The sequence below is a fragment of the Hyla sarda genome, unplaced genomic scaffold (assembly GCF_029499605.1).
Source record: "Hyla sarda isolate aHylSar1 unplaced genomic scaffold, aHylSar1.hap1 scaffold_304, whole genome shotgun sequence".
In the NCBI taxonomy this organism is placed as follows: domain Eukaryota; kingdom Metazoa; phylum Chordata; class Amphibia; order Anura; family Hylidae; genus Hyla; species Hyla sarda.
In genome coordinates this window covers 65,505-89,548 of record NW_026609759.1, presented here as the reverse complement: position 1 = coordinate 89,548, position 24,044 = coordinate 65,505, and the positions used below count along the sequence as shown (strand labels likewise).

Below are 24,044 nucleotides of genomic sequence, written 5' to 3'. Positions count from 1 at the left end.
ATTTGTTCTCACTCACTCACTCACTCAATCACTCACTCATTCACTCTCACTCACTCTCACTCGCTCACTCACTCGCTCACTAAGTCAGTCTCTCTCTCTCTCTCTCTTTTTCTTTTTATATATATTTTTTTCCGTCTTCTTCTTCTTCTTCTTCTTCTTCTTCAGACCCTGTCATAGCACTAATGCCTTTCCAATACCACCAGCAGATGGAGACACTCCATTGCAACATTGGTTGTGAGCAGCAGTTTCTAAAAACAAATGCCTCATGGCGGATTTCCCATCCATCAATGGATGGTACATTTTGTTTTTATCATTCACTGACCACAGAAACCAATGCATGGTCAAGCAACAGCAATGACACACCCTTGTGTATAGGCATGAGACCCTCATGTCATTTAACAGGATTCAGCACCACCCACAAGACAGCTACCTGTCATGTCATGTCAAACCTGCACAGGTGTGCTAGATTATTATTATTTAGTTTTATTTTATTTTTTTACACCAATCAGTGTGCAAACATGGTCATTAAAACGCTAAATGAATAGACGTTCATAAACCAGTCAGTGCAACTCATCATTTTGGTCTCCAATTCTCAAACTCAAATTCTCACCCACGGAGGATTAAATGAGAATCTTTCTTGTTTAACACTGGAATGGGGTGGTGCACTGTTCACTACCCGAAGATACTGCCACATCGGGTCAATGCATAGGGCGACAGAAGCAAGCTTCCAAATCAGCTCCCTTTCTCAAAAATCCATTTAATTTATGGTCCCCAGATAGGGAACGTATGTATCAGTATGTGCTCACAAGTCACCCAAGTGCAAGTATTCACACAAAAAAAAACGTGCCTCAGGATGCGATCTGTCGCAAGATCCTTTCTTTTTTTACACTTGATCTAAGCCAAAAGGCCTAGAGGGGATAACCGGGAAAGGGGTGGACCCAACCATGTCCCCTTCATGAGCACTCACATTACTCATAGGAATGGAAGGAAGGCTGGCAGCCAACCAGCCTCCCATACACTTTCTGGGTGGGTGGCAGTCAGCCACCCATACATACATACAGCACAGGCTAAACCCACATCATCACTTAAAAAAAGGACAGGCGACCATTGCACTCTGATGGAGCATTTAGCAATGCAATCCATAGCCTGGCTTTTGCATGAACCCCCATCACTCCTCCTCTTGCATATAAGACAATATTTCAGATCTGCATATGAAAACAACACGCCTACCTTTGTTGCACATAGCTGCCTGCCTGTCTCTAGTTACCCCACTGGCTGTAGCTGCGTCCCTTCCGACATGGAATAACACCAACTGTAACGATAAACTGAAAATTAACAGTATAAACCTGCATCATTTTGGACTCTGGTATTTGCTGAATCCGGGTGACCTGACAATCGATGGTGGTGCCGCTGGTGATTCTGGCCTTCTTGGAATCTGTTGGGCCTATGTGTTAGCTCACACATCACTTGGGTATCCATGGTAACTACCACAACATGGTCATCTGCAGTTTACATCTAGCCCGTGGCATTGAATGGCATTTTAAAAGTGCTAAGGGTCCTGGTGCAATAATCCTCCCATGAGGATCAGCCTCAACGGCTTTGTAGATTGCACTCATGTCAGCAACTCCATATACATTTTTTTTTCTTCATGCTTCTTTCTTCATCCTTTTTTCTTTCTGTCATTCAGACTTTCATTCATTCGATCTCTCTCACTCACTTGCTTTAACTCATTTGTTCTCACTCACTCACTCACTCACTCAATCACTCACTCACTCATTCACTCTCACTCACTCTCACTCTCTCACTCACTCGCTCACTAAGTCAGTCTCTCTCTCTCTCTCTCTTTTTCTTTTTATATATATTTTTTTCCGTCTTCTTCTTCTTCTTCTTCTTCTTCTTCAGACCCTGTCATAGCACTAATGCCTTTCCAATACCACCAGCAGATGGAGACACTCCATTGCAACATTGGTTGTGAGCAGCAGTTTCTAAAAACAAATGCCTCATGGCGGATTTCCCATCCATCAATGGATGGTAAATTTTGTTTTTATCATTCACTGACCACAGAAACCAATGCATGGTCAAGCAACAGCAATGACACACCCTTGTGTATAGGCATGAGACCCTCATGTCATTTAACAGGATTCAGCACCACCCACAAGACAGCTACCTGTCATGTCATGTCAAACCTGCACAGGTGTGCTAGATTATTATTATTTAGTTTTATTTTATTTTTTTACACCAATCAGTGTGCAAACATGGTCATTAAAACGCTAAATGAATAGACGTTCATAAACCAGTCAGTGCAACTCATCATTTTGGTCTCCAATTCTCAAACTCAAATTCTCACCCACGGAGGATTAAATGAGAATCTTTCTTGTTTAACACTGGAATGGGGTGGTGCACTGTTCACTACCCGAAGATACTGCCACATCGGGTCAATGCATAGGGCGACAGAAGCAAGCTTCCAAATCAGCTCCCTTTCTCAAAAATCCATTTAATTTATGGTCCCCAGATAGGGAACGTATGTATCAGTATGTGCTCACAAGTCACCCAAGTGCAAGTATTCACACAAAAAAAAACGTGCCTCAGGATGCGATCTGTCGCAAGATCCTTTCTTTTTTTACACTTGATCTAAGCCAAAAGGCCTAGAGGGGATAACCGGGAAAGGGGTGGACCCAACCATGTCCCCTTCATGAGCACTCACATTACTCATAGGAATGGAAGGAAGGCTGGCAGCCAACCAGCCTCCCATACACTTTCTGGGTGGGTGGCAGTCAGCCACCCATACATACATACAGCACAGGCTAAACCCACATCATCACTTAAAAAAAGGACAGGCGACCATTGCACTCTGATGGAGCATTTAGCAATGCAATCCATAGCCTGGCTTTTGCATGAACCCCCATCACTCCTCCTCTTGCATATAAGACAATATTTCAGATCTGCATATGAAAACAACACGCCTACCTTTGTTGCACATAGCTGCCTGCCTGTCTCTAGTTACCCCACTGGCTGTAGCTGCGTCCCTTCCGACATGGAATAACACCAACTGTAACGATAAACTGAAAATTAACAGTATAAACCTGCATCATTTTGGACTCTGGTATTTGCTGAATCCGGGTGACCTGACAATCGATGGTGGTGCCGCTGGTGATTCTGGCCTTCTTGGAATCTGTTGGGCCTATGTGTTAGCTCACACATCACTTGGGTATCCATGGTAACTACCACAACATGGTCATCTGCAGTTTACATCTAGCCCGTGGCATTGAATGGCATTTTAAAAGTGCTAAGGGTCCTGGTGCAATAATCCTCCCATGAGGATCAGCCTCAACGGCTTTGTAGATTGCACTCATGTCAGCAACTCCATATACATTTTTTTTTCTTCATGCTTCTTTCTTCATCCTTTTTTCTTTCTGTCATTCAGACTTTCATTCATTCGATCTCTCTCACTCACTTGCTTTAACTCATTTGTTCTCACTCACTCACTCACTCACTCAATCACTCACTCACTCATTCACTCTCACTCACTCTCACTCTCTCACTCACTCGCTCACTAAGTCAGTCTCTCTCTCTCTCTCTCTTTTTCTTTTTATATATATTTTTTTCCGTCTTCTTCTTCTTCTTCTTCTTCTTCTTCTTCAGACCCTGTCATAGCACTAATGCCTTTCCAATACCACCAGCAGATGGAGACACTCCATTGCAACATTGGTTGTGAGCAGCAGTTTCTAAAAACAAATGCCTCATGGCGGATTTCCCATCCATCAATGGATGGTAAATTTTGTTTTTATCATTCACTGACCACAGAAACCAATGCATGGTCAAGCAACAGCAATGACACACCCTTGTGTATAGGCATGAGACCCTCATGTCATTTAACAGGATTCAGCACCACCCACAAGACAGCTACCTGTCATGTCATGTCAAACCTGCACAGGTGTGCTAGATTATTATTATTTAGTTTTATTTTATTTTTTTACACCAATCAGTGTGCAAACATGGTCATTAAAACGCTAAATGAATAGACGTTCATAAACCAGTCAGTGCAACTCATCATTTTGGTCTCCAATTCTCAAACTCAAATTCTCACCCACGGAGGATTAAATGAGAATCTTTCTTGTTTAACACTGGAATGGGGTGGTGCACTGTTCACTACCCGAAGATACTGCCACATCGGGTCAATGCATAGGGCGACAGAAGCAAGCTTCCAAATCAGCTCCCTTTCTCAAAAATCCATTTAATTTATGGTCCCCAGATAGGGAACGTATGTATCAGTATGTGCTCACAAGTCACCCAAGTGCAAGTATTCACACAAAAAAAAACGTGCCTCAGGATGCGATCTGTCGCAAGATCCTTTCTTTTTTAACACTTGATCTAAGCCAAAAGGCCTAGAGGGGATAACCGGGAAAGGGGTGGACCCAACCATGTCCCCTTCATGAGCACTCACATTACTCATAGGAATGGAAGGAAGGCTGGCAGCCAACCAGCCTCCCATACACTTTCTGGGTGGGTGGCAGTCAGCCACCCATACATACATACAGCACAGGCTAAACCCACATCATCACTTAAAAAAAGGACAGGCGACCATTGCACTCTGATGGAGCATTTAGCAATGCAATCCATAGCCTGGCTTTTGCATGAACCCCCATCACTCCTCCTCTTGCATATAAGACAATATTTCAGATCTGCATATGAAAACAACACGCCTACCTTTGTTGCACATAGCTGCCTGCCTGTCTCTAGTTACCCCACTGGCTGTAGCTGCGTCCCTTCCGACATGGAATAACACCAACTGTAACGATAAACTGAAAATTAACAGTATAAACCTGCATCATTTTGGACTCTGGTATTTGCTGAATCCGGGTGACCTGACAATCGATGGTGGTGCCGCTGGTGATTCTGGCCTTCTTGGAATCTGTTGGGCCTATGTGTTAGCTCACACATCACTTGGGTATCCATGGTAACTACCACAACATGGTCATCTGCAGTTTACATCTAGCCCGTGGCATTGAATGGCATTTTAAAAGTGCTAAGGGTCCTGGTGCAATAATCCTCCCATGAGGATCAGCCTCAACGGCTTTGTAGATTGCACTCATGTCAGCAACTCCATATACATTTTTTTTTCTTCATGCTTCTTTCTTCATCCTTTTTTCTTTCTGTCATTCAGACTTTCATTCATTCGATCTCTCTCACTCACTTGCTTTAACTCATTTGTTCTCACTCACTCACTGACTCACTCAATCACTCACTCACTCATTCACTCTCACTCACTCTCACTCTCTCACTCACTCGCTCACTAAGTCAGTCTCTCTCTCTCTCTCTCTTTTTCTTTTTATATATATTTTTTTCCGTCTTCTTCTTCTTCTTCTTCTTCAGACCCTGTCATAGCACTAATGCCTTTCCAATACCACCAGCAGATGGAGACACTCCATTGCAACATTGGTTGTGAGCAGCAGTTTCTAAAAACAAATGCCTCATGGCGGATTTCCCATCCATCAATGGATGGTAAATTTTGTTTTTATCATTCACTGACCACAGAAACCAATGCATGGTCAAGCAACAGCAATGACACACCCTTGTGTATAGGCATGAGACCCTCATGTCATTTAACAGGATTCACCACCACCCACAAGACAGCTACCTGTCATGTCATGTCAAACCTGCACAGGTGTGCTAGATTATTATTATTTAGTTTTATTTTATTTTTTTACACCAATCAGTGTGCAAACATGGTCATTAAAACGCTAAATGAATAGACGTTCATAAACCAGTCAGTGCAACTCATCATTTTGGTCTCCAATTCTCAAACTCAAATTCTCACCCACGGAGGATTAAATGAGAATCTTTCTTGTTTAACACTGGAATGGGGTGGTGCACTGTTCACTACCCGAAGATACTGCCACATCGGGTCAATGCATAGGGCGACAGAAGCAAGCTTCCAAATCAGCTCCCTTTCTCAAAAATCCATTTAATTTATGGTCCCCAGATAGGGAACGTATGTATCAGTATGTGCTCACAAGTCACCCAAGTGCAAGTATTCACACAAAAAAAAACGTGCCTCAGGATGCGATCTGTCGCAAGATCCTTTCTTTTTTTACACTTGATCTAAGCCAAAAGGCCTAGCGGGAAAGGGGTGGACCCAACCATGTCCCCTTCATGAGCACTCACATTACTCATAGGAATGGAAGGAAGGCTGGCAGCCAACCAGCCTCCCATACACTTTCTGGGTGGGTGGCAGTCAGCCACCCATACATACATACAGCACAGGCTAAACCCACATCATCACTTAAAAAAAGGACAGGCGACCATTGCACTCTGATGGAGCATTTAGCAATGCAATCCATAGCCTGGCTTTTGCATGAACCCCCATCACTCCTCCTCTTGCATATAAGACAATATTTCAGATCTGCATATGAAAACAACACGCCTACCTTTGTTGCACATAGCTGCCTGCCTGTCTCTAGTTACCCCACTGGCTGTAGCTGCGTCCCTTCCGACATGGAATAACACCAACTGTAACGATAAACTGAAAATTAACAGTATAAACCTGCATCATTTTGGACTCTGGTATTTGCTGAATCCGGGTGACCTGACAATCGATGGTGGTGCCGCTGGTGATTCTGGCCTTCTTGGAATCTGTTGGGCCTATGTGTTAGCTCACACATCACTTGGGTATCCATGGTAACTACCACAACATGGTCATCTGCAGTTTACATCTAGCCCGTGGCATTGAATGGCATTTTAAAAGTGCTAAGGGTCCTGGTGCAATAATCCTCCCATGAGGATCAGCCTCAACGGCTTTGTAGATTGCACTCATGTCAGCAACTCCATATACATTTTTTTTTCTTCATGCTTCTTTCTTCATCCTTTTTTCTTTCTGTCATTCAGACTTTCATTCATTCGATCTCTCTCACTCACTTGCTTTAACTCATTTGTTCTCACTCACTCACTCACTCACTCACTCAATCACTCACTCACTCATTCACTCTCACTCACTCTCACTCTCTCACTCACTCGCTCACTAAGTCAGTCTCTCTCTCTCTCTCTCTTTTTCTTTTTATATATATTTTTTTCCGTCTTCTTCTTCTTCTTCTTCTTCTTCTTCTTCTTCAGACCCTGTCATAGCACTAATGCCTTTCCAATACCACCAGCAGATGGAGACACTCCATTGCAACATTGGTTGTGAGCAGCAGTTTCTAAAAACAAATGCCTCATGGCGGATTTCCCATCCATCAATGGATGGTAAATTTTGTTTTTATCATTCACTGACCACAGAAACCAATGCATGGTCAAGCAACAGCAATGACACACCCTTGTGTATAGGCATGAGACCCTCATGTCATTTAACAGGATTCAGCACCACCCACAAGACAGCTACCTGTCATGTCATGTCAAACCTGCACAGGTGTGCTAGATTATTATTATTTAGTTTTATTTTATTTTTTTACACCAATCAGTGTGCAAACATGGTCATTAAAACGCTAAATGAATAGACGTTCATAAACCAGTCAGTGCAACTCATCATTTTGGTCTCCAATTCTCAAACTCAAATTCTCACCCACGGAGGATTAAATGAGAATCTTTCTTGTTTAACACTGGAATGGGGTGGTGCACTGTTCACTACCCGAAGATACTGCCACATCGGGTCAATGCATAGGGCGACAGAAGCAAGCTTCCAAATCAGCTCCCTTTCTCAAAAATCCATTTAATTTATGGTCCCCAGATAGGGAACGTATGTATCAGTATGTGCTCACAAGTCACCCAAGTGCAAGTATTCACACAAAAAAAAACGTGCCTCAGGATGCGATCTGTCGCAAGATCCTTTCTTTTTTTACACTTGATCTAAGCCAAAAGGCCTAGAGGGGATAACCGGGAAAGGGGTGGACCCAACCATGTCCCCTTCATGAGCACTCACATTACTCATAGGAATGGAAGGAAGGCTGGCAGCCAACCAGCCTCCCATACACTTTCTGGGTGGGTGGCAGTCAGCCACCCATACATACATACAGCACAGGCTAAACCCACATCATCACTTAAAAAAAGGACAGGCGACCATTGCACTCTGATGGAGCATTTAGCAATGCAATCCATAGCCTGGCTTTTGCATGAACCCCCATCACTCCTCCTCTTGCATATAAGACAATATTTCAGATCTGCATATGAAAACAACACGCCTACCTTTGTTGCACATAGCTGCCTGCCTGTCTCTAGTTACCCCACTGGCTGTAGCTGCGTCCCTTCCGACATGGAATAACACCAACTGTAACGATAAACTGAAAATTAACAGTATAAACCTGCATCATTTTGGACTCTGGTATTTGCTGAATCCGGGTGACCTGACAATCGATGGTGGTGCCGCTGGTGATTCTGGCCTTCTTGGAATCTGTTGGGCCTATGTGTTAGCTCACACATCACTTGGGTATCCATGGTAACTACCACAACATGGTCATCTGCAGTTTACATCTAGCCCGTGGCATTGAATGGCATTTTAAAAGTGCTAAGGGTCCTGGTGCAATAATCCTCCCATGAGGATCAGCCTCAACGGCTTTGTAGATTGCACTCATGTCAGCAACTCCATATACATTTTTTTTTCTTCATGCTTCTTTCTTCATCCTTTTTTCTTTCTGTCATTCAGACTTTCATTCATTCGATCTCTCTCACTCACTTGCTTTAACTCATTTGTTCTCACTCACTCACTCACTCAATCACTCACTCACTCATTCACTCTCACTCACTCTCACTCTCTCACTCACTCGCTCACTAAGTCAGTCTCTCTCTCTCTCTCTCTTTTTCTTTTTATATATATTTTTTTCCGTCTTCGTCTTCTTCTTCTTCTTCTTCTTCTTCAGACCCTGTCATAGCACTAATGCCTTTCCAATACCACCAGCAGATGGAGACACTCCATTGCAACATTGGTTGTGAGCAGCAGTTTCTAAAAACAAATGCCTCATGGCGGATTTCCCATCCATCAATGGATGGTAAATTTTGTTTTTATCATTCACTGACCACAGAAACCAATGCATGGTCAAGCAACAGCAATGACACACCCTTGTGTATAGGCATGAGACCCTCATGTCATTTAACAGGATTCAGCACCACCCACAAGACAGCTACCTGTCATGTCATGTCAAACCTGCACAGGTGTGCTAGATTATTATTATTTAGTTTTATTTTATTTTTTTACACCAATCAGTGTGCAAACATGGTCATTAAAACGCTAAATGAATAGACGTTCATAAACCAGTCAGTGCAACTCATCATTTTGGTCTCCAATTCTCAAACTCAAATTCTCACCCACGGAGGATTAAATGAGAATCTTTCTTGTTTAACACTGGAATGGGGTGGTGCACTGTTCACTACCCGAAGATACTGCCACATCGGGTCAATGCATAGGGCGACAGAAGCAAGCTTCCAAATCAGCTCCCTTTCTCAAAAATCCATTTAATTTATGGTCCCCAGATAGGGAACGTATGTATCAGTATGTGCTCACAAGTCACCCAAGTGCAAGTATTCACACAAAAAAAAACGTGCCTCAGGATGCGATCTGTCGCAAGATCCTTTCTTTTTTTACACTTGATCTAAGCCAAAAGGCCTAGAGGGGATAACCGGGAAAGGGGTGGACCCAACCATGTCCCCTTCATGAGCACTCACATTACTCATAGGAATGGAAGGAAGGCTGGCAGCCAACCAGCCTCCCATACACTTTCTGGGTGGGTGGCAGTCAGCCACCCATACATACATACAGCACAGGCTAAACCCACATCATCACTTAAAAAAAGGACAGGCGACCATTGCACTCTGATGGAGCATTTAGCAATGCAATCCATAGCCTGGCTTTTGCATGAACCCCCATCACTCCTCCTCTTGCATATAAGACAATATTTCAGATCTGCATATGAAAACAACACGCCTACCTTTGTTGCACATAGCTGCCTGCCTGTCTCTAGTTACCCCACTGGCTGTAGCTGCGTCCCTTCCGACATGGAATAACACCAACTGTAACGATAAACTGAAAATTAACAGTATAAACCTGCATCATTTTGGACTCTGGTATTTGCTGAATCCGGGTGACCTGACAATCGATGGTGGTGCCGCTGGTGATTCTGGCCTTCTTGGAATCTGTTGGGCCTATGTGTTAGCTCACACATCACTTGGGTATCCATGGTAACTACCACAACATGGTCATCTGCAGTTTACATCTAGCCCGTGGCATTGAATGGCATTTTAAAAGTGCTAAGGGTCCTGGTGCAATAATCCTCCCATGAGGATCAGCCTCAACGGCTTTGTAGATTGCACTCATGTCAGCAACTCCATATACATTTTTTTTTCTTCATGCTTCTTTCTTCATCCTTTTTTCTTTCTGTCATTCAGACTTTCATTCATTCGATCTCTCTCACTCACTTGCTTTAACTCATTTGTTCTCACTCACTCACTCACTCACTCAATCACTCACTCACTCATTCACTCTCACTCACTCTCACTCTCTCACTCACTCGCTCACTAAGTCAGTCTCTCTCTCTCTCTCTCTTTTTCTTTTTATATATATTTTTTTCCGTCTTCTTCTTCTTCTTCTTCTTCTTCTTCAGACCCTGTCATAGCACTAATGCCTTTCCAATACCACCAGCAGATGGAGACACTCCATTGCAACATTGGTTGTGAGCAGCAGTTTCTAAAAACAAATGCCTCATGGCGGATTTCCCATCCATCAATGGATGGTAAATTTTGTTTTTATCATTCACTGACCACAGAAACCAATGCATGGTCAAGCAACAGCAATGACACACCCTTGTGTATAGGCATGAGACCCTCATGTCATTTAACAGGATTCAGCACCACCCACAAGACAGCTACCTGTCATGTCATGTCAAACCTGCACAGGTGTGCTAGATTATTATTATTTAGTTTTATTTTATTTTTTTACACCAATCAGTGTGCAAACATGGTCATTAAAACGCTAAATGAATAGACGTTCATAAACCAGTCAGTGCAACTCATCATTTTGGTCTCCAATTCTCAAACTCAAATTCTCACCCACGGAGGATTAAATGAGAATCTTTCTTGTTTAACACTGGAATGGGGTGGTGCACTGTTCACTACCCGAAGATACTGCCACATCGGGTCAATGCATAGGGCGACAGAAGCAAGCTTCCAAATCAGCTCCCTTTCTCAAAAATCCATTTAATTTATGGTCCCCAGATAGGGAACGTATGTATCAGTATGTGCTCACAAGTCACCCAAGTGCAAGTATTCACACAAAAAAAAAGTGCCTCAGGATGCGATCTGTCGCAAGATCCTTTCTTTTTTTACACTTGATCTAAGCCAAAAGGCCTAGAGGGGATAACCGGGAAAGGGGTGGACCCAACCATGTCCCCTTCATGAGCACTCACATTACTCATAGGAATGGAAGGAAGGCTGGCAGCCAACCAGCCTCCCATACACTTTCTGGGTGGGTGGCAGTCAGCCACCCATACATACATACAGCACAGGCTAAACCCACATCATCACTTAAAAAAAGGACAGGCGATCATTGCACTCTGATGGAGCATTTAGCAATGCAATCCATAGCCTGGCTTTTGCATGAACCCCCATCACTCCTCCTCTTGCATATAAGACAATATTTCAGATCTGCATATGAAAACAACACGCCTACCTTTGTTGCACATAGCTGCCTGCCTGTCTCTAGTTACCCCACTGGCTGTAGCTGCGTCCCTTCCGACATGGAATAACACCAACTGTAACGATAAACTGAAAATTAACAGTATAAACCTGCATCATTTTGGACTCTGGTATTTGCTGAATCCGGGTGACCTGACAATCGATGGTGGTGCCGCTGGTGATTCTGGCCTTCTTGGAATCTGTTGGGCCTATGTGTTAGCTCACACATCACTTGGGTATCCATGGTAACTACCACAACATGGTCATCTGCAGTTTACATCTAGCCCGTGGCATTGAATGGCATTTTAAAAGTGCTAAGGGTCCTGGTGCAATAATCCTCCCATGAGGATCAGCCTCAACGGCTTTGTAGATTGCACTCATGTCAGCAACTCCATATACATTTTTTTTTCTTCATGCTTCTTTCTTCATCCTTTTTTCTTTCTGTCATTCAGACTTTCATTCATTCGATCTCTCTCACTCACTTGCTTTAACTCATTTGTTCTCACTCACTCACTCACTCACTCAATCACTCACTCACTCATTCACTCTCACTCACTCTCACTCTCTCACTCACTCGCTCACTAAGTCAGTCTCTCTCTCTCTCTCTCTTTTTCTTTTTATATATATTTTTTTCCGTCTTCTTCTTCTTCTTCTTCTTCTTCTTCTTCAGACCCTGTCATAGCACTAATGCCTTTCCAATACCACCAGCAGATGGAGACACTCCATTGCAACATTGGTTGTGAGCAGCAGTTTCTAAAAACAAATGCCTCATGGCGGATTTCCCATCCATCAATGGATGGTAAATTTTGTTTTTATCATTCACTGACCACAGAAACCAATGCATGGTCAAGCAACAGCAATGACACACCCTTGTGTATAGGCATGAGACCCTCATGTCATTTAACAGGATTCAGCACCACCCACAAGACAGCTACCTGTCATGTCATGTCAAACCTGCACAGGTGTGCTAGATTATTATTATTTAGTTTTATTTTATTTTTTTACACCAATCAGTGTGCAAACATGGTCATTAAAACGCTAAATGAATAGACGTTCATAAACCAGTCAGTGCAACTCATCATTTTGGTCTCCAATTCTCAAACTCAAATTCTCACCCACGGAGGATTAAATGAGAATCTTTCTTGTTTAACACTGGAATGGGGTGGTGCACTGTTCACTACCCGAAGATACTGCCACATCGGGTCAATGCATAGGGCGACAGAAGCAAGCTTCCAAATCAGCTCCCTTTCTCAAAAATCCATTTAATTTATGGTCCCCAGATAGGGAACGTATGTATCAGTATGTGCTCACAAGTCACCCAAGTGCAAGTATTCACACAAAAAAAAACGTGCCTCAGGATGCGATCTGTCGCAAGATCCTTTCTTTTTTTACACTTGATCTAAGCCAAAAGGCCTAGAGGGGATAACCGGGAAAGGGGTGGACCCAACCATGTCCCCTTCATGAGCACTCACATTACTCATAGGAATGGAAGGAAGGCTGGCAGCCAACCAGCCTCCCATACACTTTCTGGGTGGGTGGCAGTCAGCCACCCATACATACATACAGCACAGGCTAAACCCACATCATCACTTAAAAAAAGGACAGGCGACCATTGCACTCTGATGGAGCATTTAGCAATGCAATCCATAGCCTGGCTTTTGCCTGAACCCCCATCACTCCTCCTCTTGCATATAAGACAATATTTCAGATCTGCATATGAAAACAACACGCCTACCTTTGTTGCACATAGCTGCCTGCCTGTCTCTAGTTACCCCACTGGCTGTAGCTGCGTCCCTTCCGACATGGAATAACACCAACTGTAACGATAAACTGAAAATTAACAGTATAAACCTGCATCATTTTGGACTCTGGTATTTGCTGAATCCGGGTGACCTGACAATCGATGGTGGTGCCGCTGGTGATTCTGGCCTTCTTGGAATCTGTTGGGCCTATGTGTTAGCTCACACATCACTTGGGTATCCATGGTAACTACCACAACATGGTCATCTGCAGTTTACATCTAGCCCGTGGCATTGAATGGCATTTTAAAAGTGCTAAGGGTCCTGGTGCAATAATCCTCCCATGAGGATCAGCCTCAACGGCTTTGTAGATTGCACTCATGTCAGCAACTCCATATACATTTTTTTTTCTTCATGCTTCTTTCTTCATCCTTTTTTCTTTCTGTCATTCAGACTTTCATTCATTCGATCTCTCTCACTCACTTGCTTTAACTCATTTGTTCTCACTCACTCACTCACTCACTCACTCAATCACTCACTCACTCTATTACTCTCACTCACTCTCACTCTCTCACTCACTCGCTCACTAAGTCAGTCTCTCTCTCTCTCTCTCTTTTTCTTTTTATATATATTTTTTTCCGTCTTCTTCTTCTTCTTCTTCTTCTTCTTCTTCAGACCCTGTCATAGCACTAATGCCTTTCCAATACCACCAGCAGATGGAGACACTCCATTGCAACATTGGTTGTGAGCAGCAGTTTCTAAAAACAAATGCCTCATGGCGGATTTCCCATCCATCAATGGATGGTAAATTTTGTTTTTATCATTCACTGACCACAGAAACCAATGCATGGTCAAGCAACAGCAATGACACACCCTTGTGTATAGGCATGAGACCCTCATGTCATTTAACAGGATTCAGCACCACCCACAAGACAGCTACCTGTCATGTCATGTCAAACCTGCACAGGTGTGCTAGATTATTATTATTTAGTTTTATTTTATTTTTTTACACCAATCAGTGTGCAAACATGGTCATTAAAACGCTAAATGAATAGACGTTCATAAACCAGTCAGTGCAACTCATCATTTTGGTCTCCAATTCTCAAACTCAAATTCTCACCCACGGAGGATTAAATGAGAATCTTTCTTGTTTAACACTGGAATGGGGTGGTGCACTGTTCACTACCCGAAGATACTGCCACATCGGGTCAATGCATAGGGCGACAGAAGCAAGCTTCCAAATCAGCTCCCTTTCTCAAAAATCCATTTAATTTATGGTCCCCAGATAGGGAACGTATGTATCAGTATGTGCTCACAAGTCACCCAAGTGCAAGTATTCACACAAAAAAAAACGTGCCTCAGGATGCGATCTGTCGCAAGATCCTTTCTTTTTTTACACTTGATCTAAGCCAAAAGGCCTAGAGGGGATAACCGGGAAAGGGGTGGACCCAACCATGTCCCCTTCATGAGCACTCACATTACTCATAGGAATGGAAGGAAGGCTGGCAGCCAACCAGCCTCCCATACACTTTCTGGGTGGGTGGCAGTCAGCCACCCATACATACATACAGCACAGGCTAAACCCACATCATCACTTAAAAAAAGGACAGGCGACCATTGCACTCTGATGGAGCATTTAGCAATGCAATCCATAGCCTGGCTTTTGCATGAACCCCCATCACTCCTCCTCTTGCATATAAGACAATATTTCAGATCTGCATATGAAAACAACACGCCTACCTTTGTTGCACATAGCTGCCTGCCTGTCTCTAGTTACCCCACTGGCTGTAGCTGCGTCCCTTCCGACATGGAATAACACCAACTGTAACGATAAACTGAAAATTAACAGTATAAACCTGCATCATTTTGGACTCTGGTATTTGCTGAATCCGGGTGACCTGACAATCGATGGTGGTGCCGCTGGTGATTCTGGCCTTCTTGGAATCTGTTGGGCCTATGTGTTAGCTCACACATCACTTGGGTATCCATGGTAACTACCACAACATGGTCATCTGCAGTTTACATCTAGCCCGTGGCATTGAATGGCATTTTAAAAGTGCTAAGGGTCCTGGTGCAATAATCCTCCCATGAGGATCAGCCTCAACGGCTTTGTAGATTGCACTCATGTCAGCAACTCCATATACATTTTTTTTTCTTCATGCTTCTTTCTTCATCCTTTTTTCTTTCTGTCATTCAGACTTTCATTCATTCGATCTCTCTCACTCACTTGCTTTAACTCATTTGTTCTCACTCACTCACTCACTCACTCAATCACTCACTCACTCATTCACTCTCACTCACTCTCACTCTCTCACTCACTCGCTCACTAAGTCAGTCTCTCTCTCTCTCTCTCTTTTTCTTTTTATATATATTTTTTTCCGTCTTCTTCTTCTTCTTCTTCTTCTTCTTCTTCTTCTTCAGACCCTGTCATAGCACTAATGCCTTTCCAATACCACCAGCAGATGGAGACACTCCATTGCAACATTGGTTGTGAGCAGCAGTTTCTAAAAACAAATGCCTCATGGCGGATTTCCCATCCATCAATGGATGGTAAATTTTGTTTTTATCATTCACTGACCACAGAAACCAATGCATGGTCAAGCAACAGCAATGACACACCCTTGTGTATAGGCATGAGACCCTCATGTCATTTAACAGGATTCAGCACCACCCACAAGACAGCTACCTGTCATGTCATGTCAAACCTGCACAGGTGTGCTAGATTATTATTATTTAGTTTTATTTTATTTTTTTACACCAACCAGTGTGCAAACATGGTCATTAAAACGCTAAATGAATAGACGTTCATAAACCAGTCAGTGCAACTCATCATTTTGGTCTCCAATTCTCAAACTCAAATTCTCACCCACGGAGGATTAAATGAGAATCTTTCTTGTTTAACACTGGAATGGGGTGGTGCACTGTTCACTACCCGAAGATACTGCCACATCGGGTCAATGCATAGGGCGACAGAAGCAAGCTTCCAAATCAGCTCCCTTTCTCAAAAATCCATTTAATTTATGGTCCCCAGATAGGGAACGTATGTATCAGTATGTGCTCACAAGTCACCCAAGTGCAAGTATTCACACAAAAAAAAACGTGCCTCAGGATGCGATCTGTCGCAAGATCCTTTCTTTTTTTACACTTGATCTAAGCCAAAAGGCCTAGAGGGGATAACCGGGAAAGGGGTGGACCCAACCATGTCCCCTTCATGAGCACTCACATTACTCATAGGAATGGAAGGAAGGCTGGCAGCCAACCAGCCTCCCATACACTTTCTGGGTGGGTGGCAGTCAGCCACCCATACATACATACAGCACAGGCTAAACCCACATCATCACTTAAAAAAAGGACAGGCGACCATTGCACTCTGATGGAGCATTTAGCAATGCAATCCATAGCCTGGCTTTTGCATGAACCCCCATCACTCCTCCTCTTGCATATAAGACAATATTTCAGATCTGCATATGAAAACAACACGCCTACCTTTGTTGCACATAGCTGCCTGCCTGTCTCTAGTTACCCCACTGGCTGTAGCTGCGTCCCTTCCGACATGGAATAACACCAACTGTAACGATAAACTGAAAATTAACAGTATAAACCTGCATCATTTTGGACTCTGGTATTTGCTGAATCCGGGTGACCTGACAATCGATGGTGGTGCCGCTTGTGATTCTGGCCTTCTTGGAATCTGTTGGGCCTATGTGTTAGCTCACACATCACTTGGGTATCCATGGTAACTACCACAACATGGTCATCTGCAGTTTACATCTAGCCCGTGGCATTGAATGGCATTTTAAAAGTGCTAAGGGTCCTGGTGCAATAATCCTCCCATGAGGATCAGCCTCAACGGCTTTGTAGATTGCACTCATGTCAGCAACTCCATATACATTTTTTTTTCTTCATGCTTCTTTCTTCATCCTTTTTTCTTTCTGTCATTCAGACTTTCATTCATTCGATCTCTCTCACTCACTTGCTTTAACTCATTTGTTCTCACTCACTCACTCACTCACTCAATCACTCACTCACTCATTCACTCTCACTCACTCTCACTCTCTCACTCACTCGCTCACTAAGTCAGTCTCTCTCTCTCTCTCTTTTTCTTTTTATATATATTTTTTTCCGTCTTCTTCTTCTTCTTCTTCTTCTTCTTCAGACCCTGTCATAGCACTAATGATTTTCCAATACCACCAGCAGATGGAGACACTCCATTGCAACATTGGTTGTGAGCAGCAGTTTCTAAAAACAAATGCCTCATGGCGGATTTCCCATCCATCAATGGATGGTAAATTTTGTTTTTATCATTCACTGACCACAGAAACCAATGCATGGTCAAGCAACAGCAATGACACACCCTTGTGTATAGGCATGAGACCCTCATGTCATTTAACAGGATTCAGCACCACCCACAAGACAGCTACCTGTCATGTCATGTCAAACCTGCACAGGTGTGCTAGATTATTATTATTTAGTTTTATTTTATTTTTTTACACCAATCAGTGTGCAAACATGGTCATTAAAACGCTAAATGAATAGACGTTCATAAACCAGTCAGTGCAACTCATCATTTTGGTCTCCAATTCTCAAACTCAAATTCTCACCCACGGAGGATTAAATGAGAATCTTTCTTGTTTAACACTGGAATGGGGTGGTGCACTGTTCACTACCCGAAGATACTGCCACATCGGGTCAATGCATAGGGCGACAGAAGCAAGCTTCCAAATCAGCTCCCTTTCTCAAAAATCCATTTAATTTATGGTCCCCAGATAGGGAACGTATGTATCAGTATGTGCTCACAAGTCACCCAAGTGCAAGTATTCACACAAAAAAAAAGTGCCTCAGGATGCGATCTGTCGCAAGATCCTTTCTTTTTTTACACTTGATCTAAGCCAAAAGGCCTAGAGGGGATAACCGGGAAAGGGGTGGACCCAACCATGTCCCCTTCATGAGCACTCACATTACTCATAGGAATGGAAGGAAGGCTGGCAGCCAACCAGCCTCCCATACACTTTCTGGGTGGGTGGCAGTCAGCCACCCATACATACATACAGCACAGGCTAAACCCACATCATCACTTAAAAAAAGGACAGGCGATCATTGCACTCTGATGGAGCATTTAGCAATGCAATCCATAGCCTGGCTTTTGCATGAACCCCCATCACTCCTCCTCTTGCATATAAGACAATATTTCAGATCTGCATATGAAAACAACACGCCTACCTTTGTTGCACATAGCTGCCTGCCTGTCTCTAGTTACCCCACTGGCTGTAGCTGCGTCCCTTCCGACATGGAATAACACCAACTGTAACGATAAACTGAAAATTAACAGTATAAACCTGCATCATTTTGGACTCTGGTATTTGCTGAATCCGGGTGACCTGACAATCGATGGTGGTGCCGCTGGTGATTCTGGCCTTCTTGGAATCTGTTGGGCCTATGTGTTAGCTCACACATCACTTGGGTATCCATGGTAACTACCACAACATGGTCATCTGCAGTTTACATCTAGCCCGTGGCATTGAATGGCATTTTAAAAGTGCTAAGGGTCCTGGTGCAATAATCCTCCCATGAGGATCAGCCTCAACGGCTTTGTAGATTGCACTCATGTCAGCAACTCCATATACATTTTTTTTTCTTCATGCTTCTTTCTTCATCCTTTTTTCTTTCTGTCATTCAGACTTTCATTCATTCGATCTCTCTCACTCACTTGCTTTAACTCATTTGTTCTCACTCACTCACTCACTCACTCAATCACTCACTCACTCATTCACTCTCACTCACTCTCACTCTCTCACTCACTCGCTCACTAAGTCAGTCTCTCTCTCTCTCTCTCTTTTTCTTTTTATATATATTTTTTTCCGTCTTCTTCTTCTTCTTCTTCTTCTTCTTCTTCAGACCCTGTCATAGCACTAATGCCTTTCCAATACCACCAGCAGATGGAGACACTCCATTGCAACATTGGTTGTGAGCAGCAGTTTCTAAAAACAAATGCCTCATGGCGGATTTCCCATCCATCAATGGATGGTAAATTTTGTTTTTATCATTCACTGACCACAGAAACCAATGCATGGTCAAGCAACAGCAATGACACACCCTTGTGTATAGGCATGAGACCCTCATGTCATTTAACAGGATTCAGCACCACCCACAAGACAGCTACCTGTCATGTCATGTCAAACCTGCACAGGTGTGCTAGATTATTATTATTTAGTTTTATTTTATTTTTTTACACCAATCAGTGTGCAAACATGGTCATTAAAACGCTAAATGAATAGACGTTCATAAACCAGTCAGTGCAACTCATCATTTTGGTCTCCAATTCTCAAACTCAAATTCTCACCCACGGAGGATTAAATGAGAATCTTTCTTGTTTAACACTGGAATGGGGTGGTGCACTGTTCACTACCCGAAGATACTGCCACATCGGGTCAATGCATAGGGCGACAGAAGCAAGCTTCCAAATCAGCTCCCTTTCTCAAAAATCCATTTAATTTATGGTCCCCAGATAGGGAACGTATGTATCAGTATGTGCTCACAAGTCACCCAAGTGCAAGTATTCACACAAAAAAAAACGTGCCTCAGGATGCGATCTGTCGCAAGATCCTTTCTTTTTTTACACTTGATCTAAGCCAAAAGGCCTAGAGGGGATAACCGGGAAAGGGGTGGACCCAACCATGTCCCCTTCATGAGCACTCACATTACTCATAGGAATGGAAGGAAGGCTGGCAGCCAACCAGCCTCCCATACACTTTCTGGGTGGGTGGCAGTCAGCCACCCATACATACATACAGCACAGGCTAAACCCACATCATCACTTAAAAAAAGGACAGGCGACCATTGCACTCTGATGGAGCATTTAGCAATGCAATCCATAGCCTGGCTTTTGCCTGAACCCCCATCACTCCTCCTCTTGCATATAAGACAATATTTCAGATCTGCATATGAAAACAACACGCCTACCTTTGTTGCACATAGCTGCCTGCCTGTCTCTAGTTACCCCACTGGCTGTAGCTGCGTCCCTTCCGACATGGAATAACACCAACTGTAACGATAAACTGAAAATTAACAGTATAAACCTGCATCATTTTGGACTCTGGTATTTGCTGAATCCGGGTGACCTGACAATCGATGGTGGTGCCGCTGGTGATTCTGGCCTTCTTGGAATCTGTTGGGCCTATGTGTTAGCTCACACATCACTTGGGTATCCATGGTAACTACCACAACATGGTCATCTGCAGTTTACATCTAGCCCGTGGCATTGAATGGCATTTTAAAAGTGCTAAGGGTCCTGGTGCAATAATCCTCCCATGAGGATCAGCCTCAACGGCTTTGTAGATTGCACTCATGTCAGCAACTCCATATACATTTTTTTTTCTTCATGCTTCTTTCTTCATCCTTTTTTCTTTCTGTCATTCAGACTTTCATTCATTCGATCTCTCTCACTCACTTGCTTTAACTCATTTGTTCTCACTCACTCACTCACTCACTCACTCAATCACTCACTCACTCATTCACTCTCACTCACTCTCACTCTCTCACTCACTCGCTCACTAAGTCAGTCTCTCTCTCTCTCTCTCTTTTTCTTTTTATATATATTTTTTTCCGTCTTCTTCTTCTTCTTCTTCTTCTTCTTCTTCTTCTTCAGACCCTGTCATAGCACTAATGCCTTTCCAATACCACCAGCAGATGGAGACACTCCATTGCAACATTGGTTGTGAGCAGCAGTTTCTAAAAACAAATGCCTCATGGCGGATTTCCCATCCATCAATGGATGGTAAATTTTGTTTTTATCATTCACTGACCACAGAAACCAATGCATGGTCAAGCAACAGCAATGACACACCCTTGTGTATAGGCATGAGACCCTCATGTCATTTAACAGGATTCAGCACCACCCACAAGACAGCTACCTGTCATGTCATGTCAAACCTGCACAGGTGTGCTAGATTATTATTATTTAGTTTTATTTTATTTTTTTACACCAATCAGTGTGCAAACATGGTCATTAAAACGCTAAATGAATAGACGTTCATAAACCAGTCAGTGCAACTCATCATTTTGGTCTCCAATTCTCAAACTCAAATTCTCACCCACGGAGGATTAAATGAGAATCTTTCTTGTTTAACACTGGAATGGGGTGGTGCACTGTTCACTACCCGAAGATACTGCCACATCGGGTCAATGCATAGGGCGACAGAAGCAAGCTTCCAAATCAGCTCCCTTTCTCAAAAATCCATTTAATTTATGGTCCCCAGATAGGGAACGTATGTATCAGTATGTGCTCACAAGTCACCCAAGTGCAAGTATTCACACAAAAAAAAACGTGCCTCAGGATGCGATCTGTCGCAAGATCCTTTCTTTTTTTACACTTGATCTAAGCCAAAAGGCCTAGAGGGGATAACCGGGAAAGGGGTGGACCCAACCATGTCCCCTTCATGAGCACTCACATTACTCATAGGAATGGAAGGAAGGCTGGCAGCCAACCAGCCTCCCATACACTTTCTGGGTGGGTGGCAGTCAGCCACCCATACATACATACAGCACAGGCTAAACCCACATCATCACTTAAAAAAAGGACAGGCGACCATTGCACTCTGATGGAGCATTTAGCAATGCAATCCATAGCCTGGCTTTTGCATGAACCCCCATCACTCCTCCTCTTGCATATAAGACAATATTTCAGATCTGCATATGAAAACAACACGCCTACCTTTGTTGCACATAGCTGCCTGCCTGTCTCTAGTTACCCCACTGGCTGTAGCTGCGTCCCTTCCGACATGGAATAACACCAACTGTAACGATAAACTGAAAATTAACAGTATAAACCTGCATCATTTTGGACTCTGGTATTTGCTGAATCCGGGTGACCTGACAATCGATGGTGGTGCCGCTGGTGATTCTGGCCTTCTTGGAATCTGTTGGGCCTATGTGTTAGCTCACACATCACTTGGGTATCCATGGTAACTACCACAACATGGTCATCTGCAGTTTACATCTAGCCCGTGGCATTGAATGGCATTTTAAAAGTGCTAAGGGTCCTGGTGCAATAATCCTCCCATGAGGATCAGCCTCAACGGCTTTGTAGATTGCACTCATGTCAGCAACTCCATATACATTTTTTTTTCTTCATGCTTCTTTCTTCATCCTTTTTTCTTTCTGTCATTCAGACTTTCATTCATTCGATCTCTCTCACTCACTTGCTTTAACTCATTTGTTCTCACTCACTCACTCACTCACTCAATCACTCACTCACTCATTCACTCTCACTCACTCTCACTCTCTCACTCACTCGCTCACTAAGTCAGTCTCTCTCTCTCTCTCTCTTTTTCTTTTTATATATATTTTTTTCCGTCTTCTTCTTCTTCTTCTTCTTCTTCTTCTTCAGACCCTGTCATAGCACTAATGCCTTTCCAATACCACCAGCAGATGGAGACACTCCATTGCAACATTGGTTGTGAGCAGCAGTTTCTAAAAACAAATGCCTCATGGCGGATTTCCCATCCATCAATGGATGGTAAATTTTGTTTTTATCATTCACTGACCACAGAAACCAATGCATGGTCAAGCAACAGCAATGACACACCCTTGTGTATAGGCATGAGACCCTCATGTCATTTAACAGGATTCAGCACCACCCACAAGACAGCTACCTGTCATGTCATGTCAAACCTGCACAGGTGTGCTAGATTATTATTATTTAGTTTTATTTTATTTTTTTACACCAACCAGTGTGCAAACATGGTCATTAAAACGCTAAATGAATAGACGTTCATAAACCAGTCAGTGCAACTCATCATTTTGGTCTCCAATTCTCAAACTCAAATTCTCACCCACGGAGGATTAAATGAGAATCTTTCTTGTTTAACACTGGAATGGGGTGGTGCACTGTTCACTACCCGAAGATACTGCCACATCGGGTCAATGCATAGGGCGACAGAAGCAAGCTTCCAAATCAGCTCCCTTTCTCAAAAATCCATTTAATTTATGGTCCCCAGATAGGGAACGTATGTATCAGTATGTGCTCACAAGTCACCCAAGTGCAAGTATTCACACAAAAAAAAACGTGCCTCAGGATGCGATCTGTCGCAAGATCCTTTCTTTTTTTACACTTGATCTAAGCCAAAAGGCCTAGAGGGGATAACCGGGAAAGGGGTGGACCCAACCATGTCCCCTTCATGAGCACTCACATTACTCATAGGAATGGAAGGAAGGCTGGCAGCCAACCAGCCTCCCATACACTTTCTGGGTGGGTGGCAGTCAGCCACCCATACATACATACAGCACAGGCTAAACCCACATCATCACTTAAAAAAAGGACAGGCGACCATTGCACTCTGATGGAGCATTTAGCAATGCAATCCATAGCCTGGCTTTTGCATGAACCCCCATCACTCCTCCTCTTGCATATAAGACAATATTTCAGATCTGCATATGAAAACAACACGCCTACCTTTGTTGCACATAGCTGCCTGCCTGTCTCTAGTTACCCCACTGGCTGTAGCTGCGTCCCTTCCGACATGGAATAACACCAACTGTAACGATAAACTGAAAATTAACAGTATAAACCTGCATCATTTTGGACTCTGGTATTTGCTGAATCCGGGTGACCTGACAATCGATGGTGGTGCCGCTTGTGATTCTGGCCTTCTTGGA

At 43.3% G+C, this 24,044-nt stretch overlaps 14 pseudogenes; all 14 read right to left on the bottom strand.

Moving 5' to 3' along the window:
* Positions 1–655: 655 nt before the first annotated feature.
* LOC130327920 (U2 spliceosomal RNA) lies at positions 656–919 on the bottom strand (annotated as a pseudogene).
* A 1,473-nt stretch (positions 920–2,392) lies between these two features.
* Positions 2,393–2,656, bottom strand: LOC130327919 (U2 spliceosomal RNA; annotated as a pseudogene).
* A 1,476-nt stretch (positions 2,657–4,132) lies between these two features.
* On the bottom strand, positions 4,133–4,396 carry LOC130328087 (U2 spliceosomal RNA; annotated as a pseudogene).
* Positions 4,397–5,863: 1,467 nt separating this feature from the next.
* On the bottom strand, positions 5,864–6,127 carry LOC130328097 (U2 spliceosomal RNA; annotated as a pseudogene).
* Positions 6,128–7,600: 1,473 nt separating this feature from the next.
* On the bottom strand, positions 7,601–7,864 carry LOC130328133 (U2 spliceosomal RNA; annotated as a pseudogene).
* A 1,472-nt stretch (positions 7,865–9,336) lies between these two features.
* On the bottom strand, positions 9,337–9,600 carry LOC130328132 (U2 spliceosomal RNA; annotated as a pseudogene).
* A 1,473-nt stretch (positions 9,601–11,073) lies between these two features.
* On the bottom strand, positions 11,074–11,336 carry LOC130327924 (U2 spliceosomal RNA; annotated as a pseudogene).
* Positions 11,337–12,812: 1,476 nt separating this feature from the next.
* On the bottom strand, positions 12,813–13,076 carry LOC130328131 (U2 spliceosomal RNA; annotated as a pseudogene).
* Positions 13,077–14,556: 1,480 nt separating this feature from the next.
* On the bottom strand, positions 14,557–14,820 carry LOC130328130 (U2 spliceosomal RNA; annotated as a pseudogene).
* Positions 14,821–16,302: 1,482 nt separating this feature from the next.
* LOC130328129 (U2 spliceosomal RNA) lies at positions 16,303–16,566 on the bottom strand (annotated as a pseudogene).
* A 1,471-nt stretch (positions 16,567–18,037) lies between these two features.
* LOC130328128 (U2 spliceosomal RNA) lies at positions 18,038–18,300 on the bottom strand (annotated as a pseudogene).
* A 1,476-nt stretch (positions 18,301–19,776) lies between these two features.
* LOC130328126 (U2 spliceosomal RNA) lies at positions 19,777–20,040 on the bottom strand (annotated as a pseudogene).
* A 1,486-nt stretch (positions 20,041–21,526) lies between these two features.
* On the bottom strand, positions 21,527–21,790 carry LOC130328125 (U2 spliceosomal RNA; annotated as a pseudogene).
* A 1,476-nt stretch (positions 21,791–23,266) lies between these two features.
* Positions 23,267–23,530, bottom strand: LOC130328124 (U2 spliceosomal RNA; annotated as a pseudogene).
* Positions 23,531–24,044: the final 514 nt, after the last annotated feature.